The sequence below is a fragment of the Fundulus heteroclitus genome, chromosome 7 (assembly GCF_011125445.2).
Source record: "Fundulus heteroclitus isolate FHET01 chromosome 7, MU-UCD_Fhet_4.1, whole genome shotgun sequence".
Classification (NCBI taxonomy): Eukaryota; Metazoa; Chordata; class Actinopteri; order Cyprinodontiformes; family Fundulidae; genus Fundulus; species Fundulus heteroclitus.
Window position 1 is genome coordinate 43,949,975 of NC_046367.1, and position 23,058 is coordinate 43,973,032.

Consider the following 23,058-nt stretch of genomic DNA (forward strand, 5'->3'; position numbering starts at 1 on the left):
TTAGAGGTTAAAGAAGCTCAACCTGAGGGTTAAAGCAGGAAAATGTGCGTTCTTCCAGCCTAGTGTCTCATAGCTGGACATGTTACTGATGCAGAGGGAATTCACCCAATGAAAGAGAAATGAAGCCATAGCTGAAGCAGCTGGACCTACAACTATCACAGAACTGAAATCCTTTCTCTCTCTGCTGAGTTTCTATAGAAAGTTCATTCCACACCTGTCTGTGGTGACGGCACCATGACCAGGTTTTCTCTGCTTAAACCAGAACTCTCTCAGGTTTCCCAACCAGCACAGCATCCAAAGAGCTCAAAGGACCAAAGGAAACTCAGGAGCTTCTCTGTGGGTCAGTCAGTCCTGCTGAGAAACTACAGCAGGGAGAGAAATGCTTGATGCAGCAGTTCCTGATGTTTTGGCTCCTGTAACTTACATGCTGATGGTAAATGGAACATGTGTTAAGAGACGTGTGAATGAAACGTTGGAAGCAGAAAGGAAGTGTGGGATTCCAGATGATGTTGCATCAAATGCTGCATTAAACTGGGATTGCTCATCTGATCCACTCAGTGATGTAGCGGACACAGAAAGTGTTGCTGTTGAGGAAAGGCAGCAAAGTCAGGACTGATGCAGGAACTGTTCAGAGTTCAAGAGGCGTGGAGCATCTGAAGATAAATATTAGAGCTGCTCAACGTTTGGACTTAAAGAAATGGAGAACAGCTTTAAGAACTCATGTTAAAACAGAGTTAATGTTCAGTCTACAGGGAGGAAACTGTAGTGTTCAGATCTCTGTTATATCTACTAAAACATGATGCTGTGAATGCAACGTGGTTATGTTCATTATCACCACTAGGGGGAGCCTGGGAGTAAACTACAGGAGAGCAATGGCTGCTCTAAACATGGAGACAGCAAGTTATTTAGTGGTCTGTGGTTCCTAATAAAGCCTCGGTCCAGTTCTCAGTTCTCCTCGTCTCTCCCTGCTTTGCCTGAGAAATCGTTACGTCTGTGAGACACAATGAGGGCGAGGCAAACTTTCCAGCTGATCGGCCTCCAACCTAAAGGCAAATGTAACTCAGATCATCTCCTGATGCATTATGGGGGTTCTGGTTGACTCAGTACAGAAGTCCAACTCCAAATGCAGCTCTGTGTGTCGGTTTGATTCCCAGTCAGCAGACAAACATCAAGGTCCATGTCCCAGGCCTCCTGCTGCCTCTCCTGCTAGGACTCCTGCAGGACTGCTGGACAGACGCCTGACTGACTGACAGACTGGTAGAAAACCACAGAACCACCACCAGCATCCTGGTCCTCCCTAAGCCCACGTATTTATACCCCAAACGCCCCGTGGCCAGAACCAGAACATCAATATATATAAACTGAAGACGTTAAACACATAGAAACAACTTTAATTAAAGATAAATACTAATGACTGAATTAAAATGGCCTCCATAGGAGAGTTTAAGGCCAGAACCACTGCTGGTCCAAAAGAACACAAAGACCCGTCCCACAAAAAGTCTGATTGATCCCCAAGATTTCTGGGAAAGTCTTTGATGGTTTAAGAGAAACTGAAGCAAAGCAGCAAGTCTGACTCTGATGTTTAATAAAGTGGCCTAGACAAAGTCTGGACTGAAATCAGTTTAAGATGCTGTGAAATAACCTCAGACATCGACTCCGGCTGGAAAATCCTCCAATGTTGTAATGTTCTGGCTTTTGTTTATTATTTGGTTAAGTTAGCTCTTCCCAGTGTGTTTTTGTTTTTGGTTCTGGAGTCCTGTTTATTGTTTGTTATCTGGTCTCTGTATTTGTTCTGTTTTTAGTTCTGTGCTTTGTTTAGGTTCTTAGGTTTATTCTCCAGTTCATGTCTGCTCTGTAATTGCTTCCACCTGCCTAAGATTAATTAGTTTCACTCCGCTCACCTGTTTGTCCGTTTATTTAAACCTCACTCAGTCCTCAACGGTTCGTCACATCTTATCTCCCCTTCATCCACACGTGCATTCCTTGTTTTGGTAAGAGCTACCAGCACCTTGATTCAGTTTTGATCACCTGTTTCTCTCTGTTCTGCCCAGTCTGTTCGTCTGTTACCTGTTAAGTTTGCCTGGATGTCCGCCTTACCATTTGTTGGAATCTGTTCTGTTTGCCTGCCTGACTCCCACTCCTCACCAGTCCTTAAATAAAACTAGTTAAAAGCATTGCTGTTTGGTTGAATACCAGGTTCATCTCCACCCCAGTTCAGTACAAATGTAGCTGAATTAAAAATATTCTGCAAACAAAAGTGGAACAAAATTCCTTAGAGATTTAAAGATTTATTCCTGAAACTAGAAAAGGTTTCAGGAGTCGAGGTTATTATTAGATTTCGGAAGGAATTAACTTTTTGCACATAGATCGGTTTGGATAGCTTTATATTATTTAAACTATACGTTGATTTATTATTTGTATTTATTCAGTTTATTTTTGATTATAAATTGATTGACGGTCTGAAACATTTTAGAACAAAAATGTAACAAAAACTTAAATATTAACAGAAATTATCAGCATCAACAGGATCAAACAGATCATTAATAATTTAGACCAATGCTTGTTTTATGGTGAATGTTTGTATGACAGACTTTATAGATCCAGACAGTACCGTTACAGCTGGTACCAGCGCCTGCTGGTTCTGGAAGTTGATCCTGGGAGGTTCTGCTGTGGTTCTGTGTGATGAAGCCATCAGGTGGAGGCTTCAAACACCAGGCCAAAGCTGCTGCTGATTCCAGAGCAAACACCAGTTTGTCTTTAGTGTCTTCTCCTACAAGACCTGCCTGGAGGAGAAATAAAAAGTCTGATTCTTCTGAACATTTCAGAGCTGCTGGACTCTTAAAATCATGATGTTACCTGAACAGCAGCTTCTGTCATGAACTGTTTAGGAAGATCCTCCAAGCTGTGAGGAACAGTCAGCACCCAGGTGAAGTCAGAGGCTGAGATCTCTCCTCCTGCTGGATGGTGTTTGATGGTTTTCAGAGCATCGTCCTTCAGGAACCTCAGAACTTCTGTGAAAACCTCCAGGAGCGTTGTTGACCAGTCGTCCTGTGAATAGATTCAGTTTGTTAGTTTGTATCCATTAACAGGTCAGTTTGTCAGATTACTGATGGTAAACTACTGCAGTCTTAAAGCCGGTCCAAACAGAAACTGTTATTTTGTTCCTTCAGGTTTTTCTGCCTGAATAACAGATTTAAAGACAAACAGATTTTACTGGTTTGAAAAACTGATCAGAGCTGGATTCTCTGTTTTTATCTTTGATTTAAAATACAAAACTAATGTGTTGTAGATGGCTTTATGTTTCAGTTTTAGTCACATTTATCTATTTATCACATTTATAAAGGAAGTCTCTGCTTTTCCACAATGTTGTAAACAGGATAAAATAAACACAACAGCAAAGAAGTGGGTCTTCAGCAGAGATTGTAAATTTTCCAGGTCTGAGCTCCTCTGATATGGAGAGAAAATCGTTCCATAATTTAGATGCAGTGACCAAGAATAATCTAAAAGGTGAAAGGTCATTTAAACACTGGTTCCTAGTTCATTAATGTGTCTGTTTAGATACCAGAGAAAGTCCTGATTTAATTAAATTAATTATAAAACTAAGATTCAATCTAGAGGTTTCCTTCTGTGGAGTAAATGGAGGCAACCAGCTTCTTCATGCCTGAAATAACCAGACAGGAAACATGAAAAATAATAAAATCTAGAAGCAGAGACCAAACATTCAGACCTCCTCCTGGTTGTCATGTGGAGGCTGGGACTTCCAGCAGCAGCTGAGATGTTGAGCTCAGTCCTCTGACCAGAACATGATGTTGACATAAATCTCTGAGTTATTCTGCTTCTTGAAAACATTTGTTGCCTTATTTCCCAGCAGTGACCAAAGGACTGCTTTATCCCTTTAACAATCCTGGAAACCTGGAAAGACCCCCCAGACCGTGACCTTTGACCTGTGAAAGTAAGACCCCCGTAAGAGTGAAACTACCTGGTAAATTAGTATATACAGGTGAGCAACAGAAAAGGAGCTGTAGTCAGTTAGATGGCAGAGATGTGAAGGAAACGTGGAGGATTGATCATTTCTGACGTGATCTGGAGAGTTTATCAGCAGCCAGACCTTAATAGCTGCTCAGCTTCACCAGGAGGCTTCAATGAGGAAATTATATTCCTCCACAAAGTTGTTACTGATGCCTGAGCTTTGCTCTTGGAGTTCTTCTCTAAACTGAACTGAATTTAAATCAGACTGAAGAATAGAAATCCTCCCAGAGTTATTAAAGTTACTTTGTTTTAGTTCCTATGTTCATGACCATGAGGTCAGTCAGCAGAGATGAAACATCAACAACAATTAGTTGTTTTTAATATTTTTGTGTCTGTAGACAAATGGAAACATTTCAGGAAAGTTAACAAAAGTGTAAAAACTGCAGCAGCTAAACAGGATCAGTCCTCGTCCAGAAGCTCAGATGATCAAAGCTGTTTAAAATCCTCATTTAGTCACGATCACAGACCGTCGCCTGTCTCTCAATAAATAGATAAGATTCAGTTTTAGTGATGAATTCATCAGATATTTATTATGTTGGTGTGAAGATTAAAATTAATTCATCAACCTGGATACAGATATTTGTTGTTTAATGTTTTACATTTTATTAAATATTACATGATTTATAAGCTGCTGTAGAAACTGGATTTTTATAAAATAATTTGATAATAAACAGTTTTAGGTTTAACTGTTGATTTTGTAATATTGTTAGATATTAATGATTTCCATTGTAATTCACATATTTAATGTTAAAGATATCACTGTATAAACCATTTCCTGTAGTTCACATTGCTGCAGTTTCATTAAAAATAACCTCAGCTTGTTGTTTCTCAGGCCAAATGTTCCTCCTCAGTAAAATGTTTGGTTGTGGTAATAATATAAATCTCTACCAAGCTGACTTCACTGCCTGTTCTACCCGATACAGGGAGGATGACCTCCTCCTCCTCCTCTTCCTCCTCAGCTAGGGCAGGGTGGGCAAACTTTTTGACTCGTGGGCCACAGTGGCTCCTTAAATCTGACAGAGGGGCGGGGCCAGCAGCAGATGTATGAAGTATTTGTGTAAACTACTAAAAATGACATGTAAAGCCATTTCTTAAAGGTTTTGCCTTTAACAGACAGTAAAGCATGAATATCCAAGGCTTATTGTACAAATTATTTTCCAAATGTGTTTTTTTCCACATCATAGTGAAATCACGTTCACTTTCAGCAGGAACAGTGCTGCTGGTCTCCCTTTTTACCAGTGCATTAAAGTCTGGAGTTAGTTTTTTTGTGGTAAATCTCAGGATAGAGCTCAGATGTTGGTCTGTTAACTTGATCTGTGATGGACTTTGTTGAAGTTCATGATGCTGAACATCTGCTCTCACATGTAGGCTGAGCCAAGCAGCATCTTCTGTGTCGTCCTCCACAGGTTTGGAAACGTGGCTTCATTAAGTGAAGCATAAAAGTCCTTCAGTTTCAGAGAGTTGTCCTTTAAATGGAGTCAGACTGAAGATCTCTGAGTTCCTGCTGCTTCAGGATCTGGTGATGATGGACAGGACACCAGCTGAAGTGACATTTTCTTTAAAGGCATACTATGTAACATTTTTCAGTTAATTAATGTGTTCCATACAGTTTTGGATGATTAAATGAGTCATTTCAGGTCAAACTAACGTTTTCTCGGCCGCCCTGGTGGTCTGTGGGGGAAATACCGCACTTGCAATTGCAGGAGCAGTCGGCCCGCAGTCACAGGCTCAGTAGTCTCGTGTGCATCATGAGAGTCGGTCTTGCTTTACTGCGAGAACTGCTACACGCCCGCAGTGAAAGGTGTGCTCGTTGGTAGCGCAGTGGCGATATTTGTGTAGTTATCATGGCGGAACCAGCGAGAAAACAGCGAAAGCCCATGTTGGAGCAGGCAAGAAAGAGGAAAAGGGCTCTGGACAGAGAGAGGAGTCGTACACGGGTGAACATAAAAGGCTGCAAGGCTGACGCGGACCTCGCGTTTCTGCTGATGCGATTGTAAGTAACATCGTAGGGTTTCCCTCACGCTACCGCCTCGCCGACATTCCAAAAAAAATAATAATAAAAAAATAAAACTAACTCGATATGCGCGCCGCTCCGCTCAGCCGGTCAGCGGTGCAAAGTTTGTTTCCCCCCCCGCTCAGCCGGTCAAATAAACATGCAAGCATATTGAGTTTTATTATTATTATTAGGCGGTGGCGGTAGCGTCTCGCCAACATAAAAAAATAAAAAAAAAATAATAATAATAAAACTGGCGAGGCGGCGGCGGTCGCGGCTTGGCGAGGCGGCGGCGACCGCCTCGCCAAGATAGCGCTGCAAGAAGCTTGATGTTCATACCTTCACTGTGTTATTCATTGTTTGTACTGCCGTTTTTTCCACTTTTCGTTGCGTTCGCCTGTCTGCTAAGCTCAAAACAACCGCGCCTGGCTTGACGGAGGAACCAGAACAGCTGAGCATCTTTACGACAGTGCACTTTTACTTTCGCCCTCTTGGGGGAGCCTCGCTGGAAAATCAACCCCGGTTGCATAGTATACCTTTAAGGCCAAAGTGGTTGGAGTCTGCCTCCTAGTGGGAAATGTGGGCATTGCAGGAGAAAATGCTAAATGAATGAAAGTTAATAATTTTTTTAATTAGACAAGTTCAGTGGGTGGATTAAAAAGCTTGAGGGGCCGTATGTGGCCCGCGGGCCGTAGTTTGTTCATGCCTGGGGCGAGGAGGAGGAAGGCTGTTTGCTGAATTGTGTGATTGGAGAATATGAATAACGTAGAAAGATAAACTGTTTTCTGATCTGACTGTTTTTAAGCAAAGTAACAAAGCTGACTGCCTCTGAGCTCCTTTGGTTTTCACTGCTGACGTTCACACGGCCTCATCAGAGCACAACAGATTATATTAACCCACCAAAACCTCAGAGAAATTAAATTTGTTCTCATGGCCCCTTTAAACATTTAGTTATAAAGATGAAAAACACCAGAATAAATTCACAGGATTAAAATTGAGCACAAACTGCATTAAAAGTGTCAGATTGGGTCGATTTCACATCAGAACGTGTCGTCATGTTGATTGATGTCAGATTTTGATCACATTGATGTCAGAAGTCAGTAAACATCTGAAACCTTCAACAGAAAAAGTTTAATTTTATTAATTTTAATCAACCCAGAAATAAGGTTGTCCTTATTTAATTTGTTAATGTGTAATTATCTTTTTCCCTTTTACTAGATCTTTATTTTTCATCAAGTTTTTTTTTTATTTTTCATGAAATGTGAAATTGCTGTTTCTGTATATTTGTCCTTGTTTTTAGACTGTTTTTCTAAAAAGATATTTCTATTTTCTATCTACATTTTATTCCTACTTGCTTTTATTCTGTTTGATTTTGCTATATTTTAATCATGTAAAGCACTTTGCATTGTCTCTGTACTGAATTGTGCTATATAAATAAATTTGCCTTGCATTGCCTTGCCTAGGAAATTAAGGCCTAAAATATTAAGTTTCTCTGTGTTGTATCCCTAATGTTCCACATGTAGTTTATCTATATAGAGAAGTTGTGTTAATAAATAAGTTTCATGTCTCTGAAGCTTGCTTGTGAAAACTGGACAAAAAACTGTAAGATTTTTAAATTTTTAAGTTGCACATTTGTAAAAAATTACAGCAGTCAAAATTAGGGATAAAATTACAATTATAATTATAATTAATTTCTCTTCAGAGTGAGATTTGTAGTCTGCTGACAGCAGGTAATCTGTTTTTAATGAGGTGGATCCAGTGGACTAATGAGGAGCTTATTTATGAGATCATGAGTTTCTTCATGAGTTTCTTCCATGTTTCTGCAGTTTTGTCCACAGCCTGCAGCTCCAGGAATAATAATAATAATCCCTCCAGGAAACATTTCTCCTGGTGATGTTATCTCCACTCCATGTGAACCATGTAGGCGTCGTAGCGCTCTGACATGGTTCCAGTCTGACATGATCTGGACCATCAGCGGTTCCTTTAATACTTGGACACGGGTCAACATGAGAGACTCAATCAGTTTATTATAAAAACTGATTCAAAGTTTTCTGTCTAAGGAAATCCAGCTGATTGCTCTGAGTTGTTAAATTTGCAGCAATCCCTCATTCTGAGCGTGAAAATGGCAGAAATAGGAGAACATTTATAAAGTTCTTACTAATAAAAACTGGAACTGAGAAGACAGACGTTGGTTAAATTCTAAAAATATTTAAATATTTTATTCTAAATCTGTCAAGGGGGATGAATAATTTAATAAAAACTGTTAAGATAAAATAAATAAAAGCTGTTGTACAAAAACTAAAAGCTCAGCAATGGTTAGAATAGATCCTGAAATTAAATAAGTGTTAATTTAATTTGTTTTATTGGGACCCAGAGAGTTAAAACCTGTTTTCCTGACTGTAGGAGGAAATCTATGAAGGGTCAAAGTTCAGCTTTAAACTCTCAGATAATTCAGAAAGTGACACAGTTTCTAAATGAGAAGACAGGTCTGGACATAGAGGACACAGCAGGATCCAAGGCAGAAGAAGCTCTGGCTGCAGATCTTTAATGTTACTTACTGCGTTCAGGATAAACCACTTGAAGTCTTCAAAGAAATAATATTTCTCAGCTGTTCCTCGTCTCATGTTGCTGTACGCTGTTTTAGCTTTATAACCAAACTCCAGGAATTGTTTATCTTTATCAAACAGGATGCAGGTTGGAGTCTTTGGGGAGTCCAGTCCAAGTTCTTTACCCCATCTCTTTAACTGGGTCTCACCTCCTTCCTCTCTGGGTTTTAGATTGAAGGCGTAGCCGCTGTATGCTGAACCAAAGTCTATGGCCATGATCAGAGACTCAGCTTCATGTGGTTGGAAAGAGAAGAAGGTTAGAGTCTGAAACACTCGTTACAGTGAAAAATTACCTTTGAATTAAAACAAAAAAACACGGGGCTGAGGCCAACATGAGGTTTTTGGACGTACGGTGTGAGTAGTCAGATTGCATCAGAGCATTGGACCTTAAATGGTAAGAACAGATATCATGAGCTGTGAACTTTTAAACACTGCGGTTTCGTCGTACAATTTGAGCTGTATCTGAGTACAACGATTGAAAATGTCATACAGTGCATGTCCGCCATTAGGCTCTCAACCTGCTGTCGTATGTGGTTATGATGCAGGACCCTGTCACACTCAAAAACTGTGTTTTAATGCTGAAATACGTTGTTTAAACAATGTATTTCATAAATGTATGCTCTTTAACAGACAGACATTGCATATCAATGTATAAATATGTGATTTCATACTGAAATAGTTTTATGCCATTTAACAAAGACAGACATGTTGGACAGCATATTACTAAATATGTACATAAAACACATGCTTTCATGCGGAAATACTTTGTTTAATGTTCTTAAACAAAGAGACGTGGTATTACAAATCAATACATGTATAGATTAATATATTAATACATCTTTCCCCGGGACAACATATCCCGGGCAAGAGAAAACGGTATGTTGAATCACTCTGGGCAGTGAGTGTTCAAGTTCACGAGTTGGGCTGCGTTAGAAAAATAAATTTTCCAATTATGAATTGATTGTTATAATAATTCTTAAAGATCAATTCATATAATCAATGATCAATTTTAAAAAAATTATTTTCCATTGTGAACTTAAATGTGTGAGCCGGCATTACTTGCGCAGATATGAATTCGAGACTCCAAGCTGACTGATTTTTATGACCAGATATCAGAATCAGAATTAGATATACTTTAATAATCCCAGAGGGAAATTGCTGTTTCAGTACAACTGCCATCACATACATACAGATATTTGTATGCGGTGTTACGCTATAATCTGCTCGGGGGCAAGAAGTATTACATTGAACCGTTTAATAACTAACACTGAGCTTGATACACTGAGCTGCTCCAGGCAGCCGGTCGTAAGGACCCGTGGCATCATAGTTTCTCTCTCTGCACACTGACAGGTGTACGGTGGGAGCCTGCTGGAAAAGAAACGGCTCTGTATGCTCAACTACCTAAGAAAATTAAACATTTAACCATCCCTTCCCCTGCTTTGTCCCGCTGGGAAAAGGTGTGAGAATTGAAGGACTTTGTCACAAGAAATGCAGACAACAGGTACACTTGACTATGTTTCTAATACCAGCAATCCAATTTGAGATTGAATCGAATCGAATCAAAAAGAATCGATTCAAAATCTTGAGAATTAGAATCAAATTGATTCTTAAAATTTTAGGCGATACTCTGCCCTATTTTAGAGAGCGACAGAACACAGAAGCCTGCGCTGACCTCCTCCTCAGCTGTACTGAGAAATGTACGAATCACTTAATGAATTGATTCAGTTCTGTGCGTTAGCCCAAATGATTTTTTTCTTATTAACAAGTCATTCAAGAACTACACAACATTAGATGCTTTTGGAGGTTCAGGTCTGAATCCACCACTACACCAAGATTTCAGGCCTGATCAGTGGTTTCTGGCTGAAATAACTGAAGCTGTGTGCTAAGGCTTGACTGCTCATCCGTTGGTCCAAAAACAATTACTTCAGTTCTGTTTACTCAGTTGAAGAAAAGTTTGTTACATCCATGTAATTGATTATACCTTAAAATTAAGATTATATTTATGAACAATTTAACCTCGATCAAACCTTCATATTAATGACTCAAAATAAACACAATTTCCTCCATAATTACGTATTAAAGATATTATCATGAGTAAAATGTGACCTATATTTAGAGTACTGACCTTTGACCTTGAGCCGTACTTGTTTCTTAGCCAGGATTTCCTCCTTTCTGCAGACAATGCAGGTGTAGGTGTCTGTGTCTCTGATTGTAGGGTTCTTCAGGGTCACACTGAAGTCTCCAGATTTATAATTTTTCTTCATCTCTGTTCTGCCTTCATACTGCCAGTGTTGTAGACCGTCTTCAGAGTGATTACTTTCAACCACCCTGCCACTGTTGATTCTCCATGTTACAGTGACTTCTTCAGTCAGACTGACTGTAGTTTTAAAGGGCAGCAGAACAGACTCCACTCCTGAATCCACCTCCACCTTGTAGACTGAGAAAAACACAAATATCAGCTGCACAGACAGCAGGAGAAATGATCATGTTGATGTTCACAGTAATGGAGCCTCAGTAATATTCCTTTCACTGACACACAAAATAAAACTCATGTTTGTTCACATTTCTATTAATGAATATGAATCACTTAAAGTTATTAGCTCTCCATGAAATTATAGAATTTTCCCAATATTTCTTAAGTGCTGTTAAACAGATGAACAAATTCTTAACTCAGCTTTTCCAAACATCTTACGTTTCATATTGAATGTTTGTTATTTTAGAACAAGAATTGAGTCTCTAATAGCAGAGATGTTAACAAAACATTTCTGGAAACTGTCACACAAAGTTGGTGAAAATACATAGACAGAAAATACTACATTCAAAAAGTTTCACAAGTCTATTTAAGACATTAAACAGGACTTGGGGGATGTTACTACTTGTAGATCACAAGTTTGCTATGTACTCAGTTTTTGCACACTCTGAAAATTAGCCATGTAGTTTCCCCTTTTCAGAGAAGCAAGGACGTATAAAATTGAGGTGCATGTAGAATTAAACATGTCTGTAGCCTCTTTAGCAGAACTGGAAGACAATCCCTGTGAAAGTATAAGAGAAATAAAAGCAGAGGATTTCTGTACTACTGAAGAGTTAATTATGTGCTGCATACATGTCAAGGCATATGGTTTAAATGAAGGAGAAGGCAGTTTTAATATAAACAAAACAGGCAGATCATTTGATATCTGCATACTACAGAGATCCAAAGTTCAAGACACAACAAGGTCGAGTGTATGTCCCTGTTCATGTGTGGGACCGGCAGTGACACACTGTTTAAGATTAAAATAATCTATTAAATCTAAAAACTCCCTGATCAGAGGCTTCAAGTCACAGCAAAAATGTATATTAAAATCACCAATTATTAGGAGATGATCATATTTAAGAGACATTCCTGCAACAAAATCTAAAAAATTCATGATAAAATCCTTATTAAACTTTGGAGGTCTATAAATAAGAGCACACAGACATGCACATTGCTCTGTAGTTCAATAAACTGCAGTTCAAAACTCTAGAAGGCACTTGCTGGACATTGTTGACTCTTAAGACAGGTTTGAAGCACCAATACTAGCCCCCCGCCCTTGCCAAAGGTATATGTGGAGAGCTGAAAAATTAACAATCTGGAGGAAGGAGTTTAGAAAAAGCCAAAAATTCACCAGGACGAACCAAAGTCTTGGTCAAAAATATAATATCCAGATGGAAGGAAACAAAGAATTTGTTCAGTACAAATGTCTTATTTGCCAGCGATCTGACATTTAATAGGGCCATCCAAAGTATATTCTCACTGGTTTGAGAAGTACGAGCCAACATGTAAAGGTTTTCCTGGTTGATACCGCGGTGGCTAGCCCAAAGTCTCAGAGTGGAGAGCAGGTTCCACAACCAAGGTGACACCAGCCAACACCCGACCTGGACTCTTCGAGGCAAAGCTGGAACAAGGCAATGCTCTCTCCACAAAGCAGTCTCTTGGTATGCATAAAAATCCATCTTAACAGATGGCATGTAAGCTCTGGTTCTCACCACACCTTCACACTTTCTCCTCTTGGGCGAGCATTTCCTCCGAAGCACAGGGAGAGGCGTGTTGCACAGGTAGTCTGGTATAGAAGCTAAAGTAGGCGGAGGGGCACCTGAAGATTGTCGAGACATGCACCTCTTCACAAAAGCTTCATGTGATGCCCGGATGTTGAGCAAAGACTGAGGATCTTCCAAAAGCATGGCAGATCCATTTGAGCAGCAACTCCAAAGAACCAGAGCTATTATAGGATGGTTTACATTAGACCATATTCATGTGTTAAAATGGCCTAGTCAAAGGTTAGATCTATACCCAGCTTGGTAAAATAGCTGCTTGCAGACACTGTCCATCCATACTGTCTTCTGTCTACTTCAAAAAGAAGTAGACAGAAGACAGTTTATTTACACACAAAATTAAATAATATGAAAAAGCTAAATTTAACAACAGAATTGAAAGACTTATAAGAAGGGAACATACTGGGCAATAAAATGAAAGTATAGTTATAATGTAACAAAGTGTGAAAAGTTTATCTCTCCAAAGTCCTGCATTCCTTCAGGTGATACTTGAAGTGTTGCTGGGAGGAGAGATGCTACGATTTCTTTAAAATATGTTCTCATCACCAGATGGATGAATGGATGGTTGATGGAAGATTAAATTACTTTCTATTATAATCATTATTTGTATTATTCACCCACAGCAGTATATTGGGGTTAACTTCCTGACCACATAAACACTGAAAGCTCAGCATGTTGGGGAATCCAGCCCATAATTGTAAATAACTGTATAACCATGACAACCATGAAGCTTCACTGCCTGAAATGTTCACAATCTGTCCAGGAAAACTGAAAACCTCAACATGTTAGACATCAGCATTAATACTGCTGTAAAAGGAACTTACCTGATATTAAATAATGTCTGAAATGAAATAAAAGGCCTCCAGAAACAGCAAGAAGAACCAGCAGAACCAGCAGAACTATGGCCCAGGTTGGGAATATTTCTATGGAAAAACACATAAAGACCAGTTAGATGTTAGACATGAAAGATGTTTTAACTTTGTCTGAAAAATGTAATAGTTTGCAGATTCATGTTAACATATCTGAGAGATTGCTTTTAAAAAGTTATATTACAGTTGAATCTGATCATTGTGAACATTTGTAGTTTTATTGCTCTTAAAGATAATTTGTTTAGCAATTTTTTGTCTCCTTCAAGTACCTCAAAGTGATTGTTAAATCGTGAAAAATATATATATAAGAGTTGGAATTTACATAGAGCACCATATTTGTCCAAATAGTTTCATTTTAAGAACTAAATTCAGTTCTGGTTATTTATTTAGTGTTGGCTGAACACAAATGAGTTTTAGGGCAATCTATCTTTTTTTTTTTTTTTTTATTATGCACAAAGGTAATGAAAGGTCAGATACTTTACTGTTCTTTACTAAAGCGTAGAGAGAAAAAAGCCTAAATAAATAAATAAGAATGTAACCCCAAACATTCACATATAGATCATAGTCCATAAATTAGAATTAGTTATAATGAGGCTTATTTTCAGATTAAAAGGACCTTTTGAATATAACAACCTTTAAGCTAGGGCTGGTTGGTTACATTATAAAATCTCTGATTTTATAATGTAAAACCCAACTAATCTATTTTTCCCACCATTTTGTTTCACACAAACAAAAAAACTTGCTTTTATGTCAAGCATTTTGTTTGGGCGTTGAATGAATTCAAAAAGCTACTAAATGTGAAATACTTGTAAAACAAGTTGGCGGCCCTGCCATAGTCAACAATGAAAATATAATAAAATCTTTGCTACTTGTGGTTTTACACGATGAGCTAAGAACAGCCTTCACTTCCCTTGTGTAACTTCAAACTAACTTAAAAGAAAACTAAATTAATAAATAAAGTTTCTCGTCCTATTTTGACAATATATTTACCTAAACATATATTCAGCAGTGCTGCTATTTTCTTCATGGAAGCCCAATGAGTGTATTGGCTAAATAAAATCCAGATTTTCTGAAAATGTAATCTTATAAAAAATGTAAATTCGATTTAATTGATTAAATTGTTTTATCACCCAGCCCTACTTTAAGCAGAACTTAAACATAGCTTTCATTAAACCCACATTTCTGAATCATTATTTTTATTTGTCTGCTGAAATATTCCAATCCTAAATGTCATATTTACTGTCAATCATTAGGCTAGAAAACATCAGTCTTCATGTAATTAAACGATATAATGTTCCACTTAGTAAAATTAGTCATTGAATTCATTTATTGAATATCTCAGCACAAAGACACACAAAACCATTCGTGTCTAAGAAAAGTGAAAACATTTTCCCCCTATTTAAAACTGTTACAGCTGGAATAAAATAGTTCAGTTTTTCATGCTAACGGTGCTTTATGTCTTCTGCCAGATGGCAACAACTGAACCAAAGAGTAAAGAGGAGGAGAGGAGTCTTATTGACCTGATGGCTTCAGCAGGGATTGGTCGTATAATTTCTATCTGTTCTGAGTCAATAATCTTACTGATTGATCACCTGATTGGTTTGTTATCGTACCAAGATGTCATACTAAAGCAGAAAAGGCTCTAAGTCACTATAAACCATGGTCAACATTTACTTCCTGGCATGAAAGCTTCTTAAGTATTTCAAGAGAGAATAATTTTTTGGGCTTTAGATACTGTTCCTATATTTTGCAGGCAGTTTGAAAGAAGGTCTGTTATTCACAAATCTGTTCAGGTATTTAAAATAACTAAATGAAGCATAATAACAGATGAACACGGATTTTCTGCCATGTTCAGCAGCTCTTTAAAGATCCTCTAACATCTTTTCAGGATGAATAAACTAGAACAGGTATTCCCAAACTGTGGGAGCTGAAATCTGTAATGGCGGTTTGACAATGTTTTTTCCCCCACACAATAAAGATGTGTAAATAAACATTTCCTTTGTGGAAACTAAAATCAAAACAGCAAATTTAATAAATAAATAAAATGTATTAACATGAAAATCTGTTTATTTTAAAAAGTATTGTTCTACGCTTCATTTTAAGATGAATTTATCTTCTTCTACGCATTGAAGCAGCTTGTGCCCTCTACTTCATTCATTCTGCAAATATGCGTAATCGAAGGAAAACAGACGAGTGAATTGCAAACCAATGAAAAATGTCAATGTCATTGACAAATGTCTCTCCAACTCTTTCCTCGCTTGACGTCGTGTACGTCAGTAGAGGGACAAATGAATTCTGGCCGAAAGTTTTTACAAGCTTCAACTGAGCGACACAGTCTCTCTTTCGATCGCGCAGCGCCTCCAACCAGCGCTGCTCCTGTTGGGGTGACTCTGAACCTCTACCAGCACTGACGCGCATGACTCGCCCACCCCCCGTGATTTCTTGACTACATTCACGCACAGAGCTGCAATACGTTTCATTGAGAGTCAGACAGGCACAGTTCATTTTACAGATGCGGTTTCAGCGCATATTCAGACAGGGACAAACCGGCGATGGGGCTGAGGTGTGTTGTCATGGGCGTGTTTACCTGCTGAATGTAGCCGCTGTATAAGTTTTTATTTCTCTGATTGATAACATGTTTATTGATCTCTCTCTCTCTCTCTCTCTCTCTCTCTCTCTCTCTCTCTCTCTCTCTCTCTCTCTCTCTCTCTCTCTCTCTCTCTCTCTCTCTCATATCAAAGTTCTTTGTGTTTGTAGTGAGAACACACACAGGTAGATCATCAGTTTAATCCTTTGCTTCAGAGACGTTTCAGGTTGTGGAGGTGTGGCCGATCTGAGCGTCTCTTTCTTTCTCTCGCTGCGAGAAGGGTATAACTGCAGAGCGTAAGAACGCCCCCACTGTCGGAACGCCCCCACTGTCGGAACGCCCACACTGTCGGAACGCCCCCACGCCAACGCTGATTGGTTCGTTGATTTGCCCACTTCAATACATATATTTTTTCCCTCCATCTCCTTCATTCAGCGGGACGGACGAAAAATGTCCGTCCCGCTGAAAAAATCCGTCCCGACGAAAAAAATCCCTATCGCAGGGTATTAGTTTTACCTAGGGACCACATGTGATTTGTAATAATAACGGCGTTGTATGCAGACAGATATTAACCGGCTCGCGGTGTCAGGAGAAAGCAACAGCGCGAGGACTATTATGACTATTATATGTAGTAGCCTACGATAGAATTCTGTCCTGTCAGGATAAGGGCTTCTACTGGAGAAACACCCCAAATATGCGACTGCACGTTCAAAAATAAAGCTAAAAAAAAACGCAACTCACGAAATTTACCAGCGACTGTAGAAAAAAAAAGAAAGCATACAGAGGCAGAGTTGACAGCGCTGCTTCTGTCACACAGCTGCAGCGCAGCGTATTGATTACATGTAATCACAGGTAAAAACCAGATCCGAGCGAGTAGGCGATTGGACATTTTGCTGCATGGAGCCAGGCAAAGTTGGAAAAAAAAAATCCGCTTCCTAGCATAAAGCCTGAAAAAGAAGGACAAATATGCGTGTGGGGCATTCAAAATCCGGACTGTCACCTGCCTTTCAACGGACGAAAGGTTCGGATGCTTTTGTGTAACTCTGCAATATTTTTCAATGTATGGTTTGTTTAATAAAAAACAAGTGTCCTAGTGTCCTTTTATTTGCGCACCCATGAGCGGAGCAAAAATCGGGCATCCTCGGACGGAGCTCTGGAAGTTTGCTTACTTTCAATACAAATTCGAAATAATTTATTAAGTTAGACAATCATTTAATTCAATCAATTGGTCCTATGTAGCCCCTAAAGGGGTGACGTTTTCAGTCAGTTGATTTATCTGGAAAACGGGTGAGAATTCACCGGATTCAGTGTCTGAAAACATAAAGTACATTTTCCTGAATTGACTTGTATTGTGTCTGACTGACTGCACCTTGGTCTGACCTAAGATGGCCGCTCTGTCGGAACGCCCCCAGTCAGAACGCCCCCACCAGTTGGAACGCCCCCAGTCAGAACGCCCCCAGTCGGAACGCCCCCACAGCTCTGCAGTTACTACTTACTGCTCGCTGCAGGCTGAGCCAGTGATGCACCTGCAAAATCCTCAGGATTCTGTTGTGGATGTTGCGACTTTATTGCAGTTTAATTCAAATTATGTTCTACTTTTATTCCCACAACTTTTGTTAAGATGGTTGAATTGATGTAACTGCAACAGAATTTTTTCTTTTTTTTGGGGGGGGCAAGCCGGTTGGGACACTGAAGGGGGTGCGCGGCTGAAAAAGTTTGGGAACCCCTGAACTAGACGCAGCTTCCTCCTGTGTGATCAGACTCATGTCCAGCAGAGACTTTAATGCTCAGATCTTTAGAAACTCAAAAATCTGAGCTGGGAACCATCAAGAGGGAGAAATCCTGAAGAAATCACAACGATGAGTTACTTCAAATGTCAAAGTTAAAACTACTAACATTTATACTGGTGAACATTTAAACTGTTGACCTATTAACTAAAGTTTCACTTACTTCATAAACTGTAAAAATGTATCTGCACATATTGTTCTAGGGTTTTAATCTCCATTTCCTAAATCAGTTATTTTTTCATGATGCTTCAGTTTATATTATTACGTGGTCCTACGGTTCTCTTAGTTTTGGACACAAAGGCTTTTCTCTGCTTTTTTCATCACCATCCTATCATGATTACATCACCTAAGTTTAGACACCTGCATTTTGTTTCCTCACTTCAGCATCTGCTGACCTCACTGTGATTTTATAACTTCATGGCTGAGTTATTGACTGCTGTTCTCAGTCACTTCTACTTTGTTATAACACCACTAAAAATTAACAGGGGTATTTACAAGTGGCTGATATTTACTGAAGATGTTCTCTATGCATTATGATAACATCTGAATTCAAAAATTGGAGTCATGACTTAAATATATTGTGTCTTTACATTAAGGTGGCTGACCTCTGACATGCAGCTGAATGTCTGATAAGATTATTTCTTCTTTATCACCGAGGCTGCAGATGTAGATCCCGCTGTCAGACAGTTGTGGTTCTTTCAGAGTGAGGCTGAAGTCACTGGAGTCTAGAGCATCAGGTCTCATTGATGTTCGTCCTTCAAAAAGCTTGTTTTGTCCACGCAGGTCGTCTCTTTCTCGCCGTTTATGGACAATATTGGGATTGAGATCAAAGCGGCTCCATTTCACTGTGACAAAATCTTGTAATTCTTTGCTGTACAGGCAGGACAGCTCTACAGATTCTTCCCCCTTATAGACATCCACTGTCACAGTCAAAGACTCCTGAGAGGCTGGAAATGCAAATAAACAAAAAACATTAGTTAATTCAGCGTCTTAAAAGAAACACATGATCAAAGACATTAACTTCCTACATTGATTGGCCATATTACTCCCTAATTACTAATCTGGCTCACAGTTTTCCGCATTCCTACATACACTTCCTGGCAAAAAAAAAAGTCTCCCCCTGGATGTAATTAAGCAAATAGGTATGAGCCTCCCATTGGATAATAACTGCATGTGGCACTGGCATTTGTTATACCAGAAGCTGTGTGAATATGCTTATTATTATTATTAATTATAATTTGGTATTATAATTTAAATAATAAATCACTCAACTCAAAATTCCGCTATAACAAAATATAGTTCAAATGGTGGTGATGTTAGCTATAAGCTTGTAAGTATTTATACCACTAATGCATTAGTTAATTTGCTGTTATGAACTCATTTATACTGGAATAAATGATCTGGTCGGACTTTTAACCGACGTTTATCCGGCAGGCTGTGAGAACCCCAATGTAACTGCGAGTTTAAATCACAGACATATATACGTAGACGCGTCATAGGGCGCAGGTTCGCACGTCAACGTCACCGCCATATTGTATGTGGCAGAAAAAAGTTGAGTTCTGTTATTGTGAACGTGGATCAGAGAAGATTCCTCATTCCTGTGCTGCAATAAATACACACACACACGCATATATATATATATATATATATATATATATATGTGTGTGTGTGTGTGTGTGTGTGTTTATGTGTTATGAATATAAGGATCAATTTGTTAAATCTAAACATTGTGGTCTTCATTATTTCATAAAACCGTGTCACATGTGAGCCTTTAGGAACAGACTTTTTGGGTGAGTATTAAAGAGGTAAAATTAATAATATGAGAAAAAAAGTCCTAAAGTAAAAATAAAATAACAAACACAAAAATGTTAATGTTATGATAAAAACATCATAATATGAGAATTAAGGGGGAACATTTCCAGAATAATCACAGTTTGCTGAATTATTTCACTCCTGGAGTAGTAGGGCCAGGTTAGATTATTTTAATTATTTTTATTCTTTAGGAGAATAAATTCAGGATAATGAAGCTAAAGGAATACGAAAATAAACTTGTAATATTACAAAAACAAAAATACTACGAATACAAAGTATATTCAGAGATTAAAGTCCCTCTGATACTGTTTAAGTGACTGAGTAACTGCAGATTTGCCACATTTAAGATGGCGGACGCTCTGACGCATCGCAGCATAGGCAGAACCTGCCCAATGACGGGTCTACTCTTATATTATGTCTATGGTTTAAATCCTTATTCCTTATCACTATCCAATGATATTGTCTCTGTATTAATACCAGATGTTAACTCCAAAGGAGGTTAGCTCTGAATTCTGAATAACCAGGCAACTGTGAATTGAATTGAACACAAAACAATTTCTATTCCGCAATGGTGGTTTTATTGAACCAAAAGGAATTCCCTGTTACAGTAATTCTCTGATTCACAACCCTGGGAAATCTTACTCATTACTAAAGCTACACATGCAAAATATAGGTGGAAATAAAAGAAACAAAATTAAACAATGGATTAACATGAGCGATTCGCGAATCTAAGTTCAGCTCACGGTTGTATAAACCACACTGAGAGAGGTCGGCATTTGATGTCGCAGCATTGGGGAGCAGACACCCGCTCTGAGACACTCGCAAGATGGCGACTATGATGACGTAGGCTCTACAACCTTGCGTGATACGTCACGGAAGGCCCTAGTGATGTCACCACGCTTACGCTAATGTGAGGCGGCATAGACATAATATAAGAGTAGACGCGTCATTGGGCGGGTTCTGCCTATGCTGCGATGCGTCAGAGCGTCCGCCATCTTAAATGTGGCAAATCTGCAATTACTCAGTCACTTAAACAGTATCAGAGGGACTTTAATCTCTGAATATACTTTGTATTCGTAGTATTTTTTTGTAATATCACAAGTTTATTTTAGTATCCCTTTACTTTCATTCTCCTGAGTTTATTCTCCTAAAGAATAAAAATATTTAAAATAATCTAACCTTGCCCTATTACTCCAGGAGTGAAATAATTCTGCAAACTGTGATTATCCTGGAATGTTCCCCCTTAATTCTCATAATATGACGTTTTTATCATAACATTATCACTTTTGTGTTTGTTTGTTTATTTTTACTTTATTGACCTAGGACTTTTTTTCCTCATGTTATTAATTTTACCTCTTTAATACTCAGCCAAAAAGTCTGTTCCTAAAGGTTCACATGTGACACGGTTTTATGAAATAATGAAGACCATAATGTTTAGATTTAACAAATTGATCCTTATATTCATAACACATACACACACAAATATATATATATATATATATATATATATATATATATATATATATATATATATATATATATGTGTGTGTGTGTGTGTGTGTGGGTGTGTGCGTGTGTATTTATTGCAGCACAGGAATGAGGCATCTTCTCTGATCCACGTTCACAATAACAGAACTCAACTTTTTTCTGCCACATACAATATGGCGGTGACGTTGATGTGCGAACCTGAACCCTATGACGCGTCTACGTATATATGTCTGTGTGAGGCGGTACCTCGCTCCGAGAGGGAGTGGTTCACGGGTGGGTTTAAAGAACAACCACGAACTAAGATTCAAACAAAGCGATCAAATTTACTGATAAGGAGAAGCGAAAAGAGAGGGGGGGGGAAGCATGGAAGAAGATGGAAAAGAACTGAAGCAGTGGCCCACGGCGGGGTTATTGATAAACCACAATCAATACAGCAAAATCAATTGTAAAATGCATGCACATACAAGAAATTATTCAGCAAAATAAATCCAACTTGGTCGTGGAGTGAAAAGCATTAACCTACACCTACAAAGTTCCTACATCTGCCCAGGCACTTCTAAACACCCTGTGGATGAAAAAGAAATAAAAAGGGAGAACCCCGTTACTTTGAGGTGATTCCGAGTGAAGTCCCGGTTGGGTCCGTGAGCGCTCCGGATAACACGGCGTCCTGAATGCGTCTCGACAGGAACGAGCAGCAGCGGGGACTGGATGTAGAGACTCCTTCGTCTCTTCCTCCTGGCTCATAGTCGCTTTGCTCGGCCCAGCAAAAGCGTAGTCCTCTTTCGATCACTGGGAGATAAGGCGGCTTCCAGTATTTGATCAGAGGGAATTAAAAGTACCTTTTTAAGTCGACCTCCTGCTATAATTAATGCAGGGATAAGTTTGCTTCGAAAAATATGTAACTCATGTAAATTTAATCTCTGGACTATACATATGTTAGAAGAAATGTGAATGTAATCATTTTGTTTTTATCTTTTTATTAAGGACTGTTCTACTGTTTTAACTTCACACAGGAGAAACAGATGGTTCTCCTAGACCAAGAGTCTCTTGCTATATATGTTAATCTTACACCTCTGTGTGTGCCAACCCCATGTTGTAAAACCCCCCTTGCCTTTTGTTTTGTTTCTTACCCCCATATTGTGAACCCCTGACTCCGCCTGCCAGTTCTTTGATGTCTGATAATAAAGGCAAACGGACAGAGGTAACCAGCGCAGATAGAGCCGAGACTGTGATGAAAACGGCCTCACGTTTCTGGCTCTTCTGCCCTCTGTCTCTTTGAGAAGAGTCTAAAAAACTTGTTTGTGTTGGCTTTCTTTCCAGAATAAAGGGTTATTAAACTTAACTCTATCAGCTGGCGCCGTGACTCGGATCCCAACATATCGACTCGCTGACGAGAGGAGCAACACGCTGTAAACCACTGCAGGTCCGTGGCAAGGACCTGGTGAAAGTCCCGGGAGGTAATTTCCTCGCTAGGACCAGCGTCTCCTTTCGGCAACGAGAAGATTGACGGGATTCCGACCGGGGAGAAAGCCAAACAAATCAAGTAAGTTTTAAAGCGATCGGTTAAAGTCCATCGTTCAGGGTTACGGGTGATTAAAAGTTCCCCGAAAAGTTAATCGAGAGTTTGAGTCTCTCGAAGCTGCCGGTTTGAGTCCGTCGCAGAAGTTAAGGAAAACCAGGTTAAATTCCTGAAAAGTAGATTAAAAAAGGAAATCCAGGTTAAAGTCCTGAAAGGTAGGGAAAAAAAAGAAATCCAGGTTAAAGTCCTGAAAATTAGATAAAAAAAAAGGAAATCCAGGTTAAAGTCCTGAAAATT

At 39.0% G+C, this 23,058-nt stretch overlaps 1 protein-coding gene and 2 long non-coding RNA genes across 3 annotated transcripts in view; 1 reads left to right on the forward strand and 2 right to left on the reverse strand.

Annotated features, from left to right (window-relative positions):
* Nucleotides 1-3,026, reverse strand: part of LOC118563801 — a 55,429-nt gene extending 52,403 nt beyond the window's left edge. Inside the window, exons 1-2 of the long non-coding RNA XR_004931447.1 lie at nt 2,857-3,026; nt 2,612-2,783 (exon numbers count right to left, since the gene is read on the reverse strand). This is a non-coding gene — a long non-coding RNA (uncharacterized LOC118563801). The remainder of the gene's footprint in view (nt 1-2,611; nt 2,784-2,856) is intronic.
* LOC118563792 (germinal-center associated nuclear protein-like) overlaps nt 1-23,058 on the forward strand; it is a 112,266-nt gene that overhangs the window by 59,989 nt on the left and 29,219 nt on the right. The window lies entirely within an intron of this gene.
* LOC118563803 lies at nt 8,398-13,623 on the reverse strand. The gene is made up of 3 exons (XR_004931449.1): nt 13,524-13,623; nt 10,754-11,065; nt 8,398-8,858 (listed from the first exon to the last, which is right to left on the reverse strand). It is a non-coding gene; the product is annotated as an uncharacterized LOC118563803 (long non-coding RNA).